At 40.7% G+C, this 6051-nt stretch overlaps 1 long non-coding RNA gene across 1 annotated transcript; it reads left to right on the forward strand.

The window, feature by feature from the left end:
• Positions 1-299: 299 nt before the first annotated feature.
• LOC111263992 (uncharacterized) lies at positions 300-5631 on the forward strand. Its single transcript, XR_002682589.1, has 2 exons — positions 300-2671; positions 5186-5631. It is a non-coding gene; the product is annotated as an uncharacterized LOC111263992 (long non-coding RNA).
• Positions 5632-6051: the final 420 nt, after the last annotated feature.

A 6051-nucleotide genomic window follows, 5' to 3' on the forward strand; every position in this document is an offset into this window, starting at 1 on the left:
TATCTATTTATGCTAATCTTAATATTAGCTAACTTATGCCAACAACTTACTTGATATTACTTTCAGTCTGCTTCTTTAATAATCGTCTCTCTGCTTATCATCTACGTCAGCTCAGATAGGTAAGAAGCTTCTACAGACCCGTTTGACAGTATTCCAATTTCTAAGCATAGCAAATTGATCGATCTTCCCCAATAAGCCCCTAACTATGGGCCGGCCACTAAGCCCTACATACTCTACCTTTTACGAGCAAATACCTACACGCATTTTGTCTATTTGAAGTGAAAAGACGTAGATGTGCATTTTGGCTGCATACCGCAGGATATTTATTGTATCTCTTCTTCTTTCGCTTGCTCTTTCGTTGCCTCTATTTTGGCTTTCGTCCTACGTTTTTCATTTCATATATATACCTGTCCATTCATCATCTGCCACTGAATGTGTATCGTCATCATTTTGTTGTTGTTGATATAAAATTTGAGATTATGCCTGTCTCATCGGCTGTGATCTGCTTCACACGCATCCACTCAAACCCTCGCTTTCTCTCTATTAGCTGGCTTGCTAACATCGCTCACTCTCATCACGCTTTCGTTCGATTTTAGTAATTTTATTAACTACCACTCCCGGCGCCATTTTCCTATATATATATATATATATATATATATAAACAGGGTGGATCACAGGTAGGCTTACGGTGGGAAAGATAATTACATGTACAGCTAGGAAAAAAATGGCTCAAGAGGTTTGTTCCAATCAGGAACTTAGTTGTCTCCTTATTAAAAGCCTATTTTTTTCTATATCTAGATCTACGTCTTTTCCTACTGTAGACCTATTTTTGACCTACCCTGTATATATACATATATATATATATATATATATATATATATATAACTATGAAATTCTAAATTCCACATTGTCGAGTTCCATTGCGTTCCAGGCTGTTACTTCTTCCCGTCCCGTACCACTCCTTTGCCGACCCCCACGAAACCGCCAATGACAGTGCGTGACTTTCCCCTTGAAACCTAGACACCTTCAGAACAACCTCTACTGGCCACCATCAGCGTCACCGTTGATTTCAGTGTGACCACTTCATCGTTTCTCAACACGCAAACTCTTCTTAAACGTCACCATACTATATATATATATATATATATATATATGTTGTGTTGCTCTGTTTATCAGATAGAGGAGACCAGCGAGGCCGACCGACTTTACAATAGTGATAATTCGTCATCATCTTCTCCTTCGCCTATGAGGTTTATTTAGAGCGAGAAGACAAAACACGGTCACGTTCCGCCGTCACATACGTTGCACCCCAGATCTAATCTATATTTTGTACCCCAATGGTTTTTGCGTATTTTCCCAAGCACTTGTTGCCTTCATGTTATTATTTCTACTAAACAATATAGACGCCTGAGTTACACGCCCACGTCCATATATACCATACATGTTATTCCATAATCTGTCGTTATATGGATATATATTGGCGTCGAGCCGTGCTGCGCCACCTTTCAATCTGTCTCCTCCACTCTCTACGCGTAATATTATCATAATTACCTTTACTTTTCTATCAGTTTAATATCATCATCATTAGCATCGTTATCTTTATCATCATTATTATATCGAACGGCCATTCTGTCGGCGCCATTGCGACGTACAAACATCGACTAACACTTGCTAGACTCGATTATCTCGTCTCGTTACTATCGATTGTATTATTACACTCGAATCATTACACGCTACACAATAACCTGTCCTCAATCAAATGAACTCTCTTTTGCCGTATTTTTTTGTCACCATTGTTACTATTTATATCATTATTCATCATCACTCATATTAATTACCTCGTTATAATCAATTGTATTGGTTTGTCACGTCTACAATTGTTGCTGACGTCAGCGTCATTATCATTACCTTCATGAATCCTTTCGACTCCTCTCTCGCCACATGTTGACACATCGGCATCGGTCACATCATTTTATCATTATTCATATCAATATTTATTAATCATCAATATATTCAATTGAATACCACACATCATTCGACTCACTGGTAAGGCGAGGTAGAGCGAGGTGTCTTCAGTTGGATGTGGGAATGGACAAGGGAAAAGCTGACGAACAAGATGTTGTCACAACGCAGAAACGAGAGGACAAAATAGCTATTATATATTGCTAGTAAATATGCGGCAGTTTTATAGACTCATTCCTTACTGTGTTTGTGGGTAGGATAATTTCATGTTTGTCGATTTCAACAGACAGCTAACAGACTCCGCATTGGTTCTTTAATGCCTTTTGCCTGCTTCGCCATGTTTCTTTCAATGGACCATAAAACAATGACGTTAACAACAGCAGATAGCAGGCGATGCTAGACAACGCTCACATCTCAACCGGGTAAGAGAGATAATGCTATAAACCAGACGATTTAGTTGTTCCTTTACATTCTTCGTACCTATTCGTTCGGTTTCATATGCAATGGACACCAGACTCAATTAATTAACTATTAAGATAGTTTAGGTAACTGGTATGAAAACTTTTGTCGCACAGATGATGGTCGGCCACCTTGTGGAGGCTAAAGATACACATCATCGATGTCGCTTGTCTGTTTAAAGTGTGTTTTCTCATTTTCAGTTTTGGGTTGGACTTCGTGGATGTTGACCTACTTGGGACCTGTCATTGTGGTACGTATTTATCACACCCCCATCTGCTCTGTTTAGTATTGCGGCTCGACGCAGTACCGAACCCAGTCTAGCATGTTTGACTGTGCCCCAGACAGTCGATTTAACAGCAACAGTCTATGATGTTGTTTCCTTAAGAATACAGGCCGAAGATGTCCGTCCAGGTGTGCGGGTTCAATATTCTAAGCTTGCCGCAGTCCAACGGAAGTTCTACTTAATCACAGGGTGTCCCAATTGGCTAGCCTCACACAACATACGACCTACAAGCCTCACGGTATTGAGTTCCCTTCTTGCCGTACTACGATATTTTCGAATCTGCTCAGTCGAGGCTTTCAATTATTATTGGCTTCTGGTTCTGTATAAATTCACGTTGATGCGGTCAATGGTAAATCTTTCGTAAGTTATATTCCGCATCATTACTATAAAATTTTCCAAGACTCACCATAGGTCAAATTCATAACGATTCGTATATAATGTTACGACATGTTCTGTTTGGTAAAAACTATTAGCTTGGTTCAATGTCACCGACTAACATAAGTGATATGTTAGTGTCGAAGGTTCCATGAAGGCTGTCTATGCAGATTTTCCGGAGTCCACTGGGCCAACGAAAAAAGTATAAAATACGACAAGTTTGGCTAACTCTCAGCCAATGCGCTTGCTCGGAGGTCTTCACAAAGCGCCTCATTGGCACAATATTTTTTCGTTCGGCTTGTCACGACGTCATAGACGATGATAAATAGCTGATCAGACTGCTCAGAAGCTGTCAAGCGTTTGTGCCAGCTAAAAAGACATTCATTTCGTGCTCATAAATAGTACGGTGCTGTCAATGGATCATGTTTGTTGTTGTTGTTGTTGTTGCTGCTGTTTAGAGTCAGGTTGACCCAGCCCATTTTTGGATTCGGACCTATAAATGGAGCAAGCGATCACTGAGAAGAGCCCGGTACATGCCATCTCGCCACTAAGTATAAGATCCTAGCGGCGAGAGAATTACAGCCACGACATACTTCCTTTCCGGTATATCCGTCTATGACTATCTCGATTCATAATCATCATCGTCATTGTCAATGCTAAAATAGCATACTAATGTACACACAAAGCATCGATGATATTTACGTCGTATGACCGATTACGCGGCGGGATAACGGAGTTTCAACGAAAGTAGAGACAGCTAAAGCGAGTACTGGACGATTTGTTAATCGATTGTTTGCCGATGACAGTGTCGTCAGTGGCTAGTCCCGTGGACGGTGTTTTGCCTTGGACGCTAATGTTCCGTCGCCCATGATGAGCGGAAAACCCGCGAAGTTTTTTTAGTTTCGAAATTAATCCTGCCGCGTTGTGTGTTGTCCCTGTGTATATTGATGATTTCTTTGTTGATGCATCGTCTACTAATCAATTCATCGTGTATTTTATTAAGGAGCTAGTATTGTTATCATTATGCTATTGAGAATGGATCAGTTCCATTAGTTTTTTGGGTAAGCCGAGCAAGTAACGTGGAGAAAAGCCGTTAGAATGCTGAGCGCCTACCTAGATTCTTCACTGTCAGGGTATGCAGTTGTTATCATTGTGATTTTTGCTGTACATAACCCTCGTATTATACCAGGTTAACCGAAAACAAACCCGTGATTGTTAACGTTGCCAGTTGGACCTTTTTTTGTTTATTCATTGCTCGTAAAACAACTATTTCGTTCGGGATTGAAGAAAACGCACCAAGCGCATAAGTGACAACAGCACAAAGCTATGTGTTTTTTACATTGTTGGTGAACATACGGCCATATTGAAATGGCTACCATAACATAGTAATTACTGCTATATACGAATTGGTTGGGCAGTACGAATATCCAATGGCTGATTGCTTAGTCGTTATTGTGACACTGCTATATGTCTCGTTTATAACGTGACGGCATTAGATCAAGCTATTAGTCGGTCCCTTGGCTCTGAGCTGCATAAAATCTTCTGCAACACAGTTTTTACGAAACAAACACACGAAGATAGCCACGTCAAGCCGTACGAAAGCTTCGTTCGGCGTTCGACCTGTTAGATGGTGCCATTGCTGGCTTGTTTCAGACTCAGCTTAGGACAGTAAACTGGCCTAGTTGGGCAGCGCTGTCCTGCTGCGTGAAAATGCGCACACACAGGAACAGGCTGTTTCTTTGTACATACACATTATGGGGCGGGATTCTTAACCTGCGACCGGGACACCACTCATAAAACGTGCTGGACTGTTACTAGACTTCCATCCAATTGCAGCGGCCACGAACGGTGCTAAGCTGTTGGTTGTGTATCGGACAGTATGGTCGTCGTTTTTGTTGTTCTTATATGGGGGTGCAAAGATTCGGCAGTTCGTTAATAGTGTTTACTGCATCTATCTACTGTGAGTTGAATGACACTATGTCTATGTCAATTTTTCACTAGGGCTGTTGCTACCGTTGTCAAACCCTGTGCCATTTGCCTGCTAGCTATGAATAGATGATGCACGTTTTACTATTATAAGTACTTGTCGTTCGTATTTGTCGGCAGGACGTGCGCAATTGGTCGAGTTGTGTAGACGGCAAACATGCTTACCGTATGGAGGGGCGTCAGTGAAGTTATTACAGTTTCTGTCGGAAGCTGGTTCGAGTTGCTGTTATGGCGGTTGTGGTAACAAGGTACCTTCCTTTGGCTCTGATGAAGCATCTACCTCAGAACAAACTGGCCACCTGATATAGTCTCAAAAAAAGTACAGCCTGTCTTATACAGAGTGCTTTAATATTAACGTACATGCCATTACAAACACCGAATTTAGCGACGGCTACTAGGTCGGTCCGTTTACGTAATCCGTGCGTGCACCCTCTTCCCATATCGCTTGTCTTCGCTATACACGCTACATATGTGTAACTATTTCCCAGATGTCCCAGGACAGCTAACTAAGCAAAAGCTCCTTATTGCTAACAACCCCAAATGTAATAAAACGTCATTTTGTCATATGAACTCTTCTATTCCTATTGGATGTACTAAGAAAAAAATAGAGAACTGCAAAAAATAACAACAACTGTCAAGGGTATATATATATATATATATAGAGAGAGAGAGAGTTTGCTAGAAAAACTGACACCATGACAGTCGGCCAGAGATCTACTTTGTGTATTATACGAATCTATTCTATGCGACTCTCAAGGCTGAAAGAAACATATTCGGCAGTATACAGCGATATAAAAAATAACAAAAACAGTACTAAATGAGGTATGCATTATTATTATTATGTAATAAGGAAGAAAAAAACGACACAGTGAGGCAAAAATCTCACTACGCCAACTTTCCTTATCGAATCAGTCTGTTGATTCAAAAGAACAACTGATCAGCAAAACATTAACAAAAACCGAAAAATTCGAACGGAGGTAATGAAA

This window comes from Varroa jacobsoni, unplaced genomic scaffold, assembly GCF_002532875.2.
Source record: "Varroa jacobsoni isolate VJ856 unplaced genomic scaffold, vjacob_1.0 scaffold_810, whole genome shotgun sequence".
Lineage (NCBI taxonomy): Eukaryota > Metazoa > Arthropoda > Arachnida > Mesostigmata > Varroidae > Varroa > Varroa jacobsoni.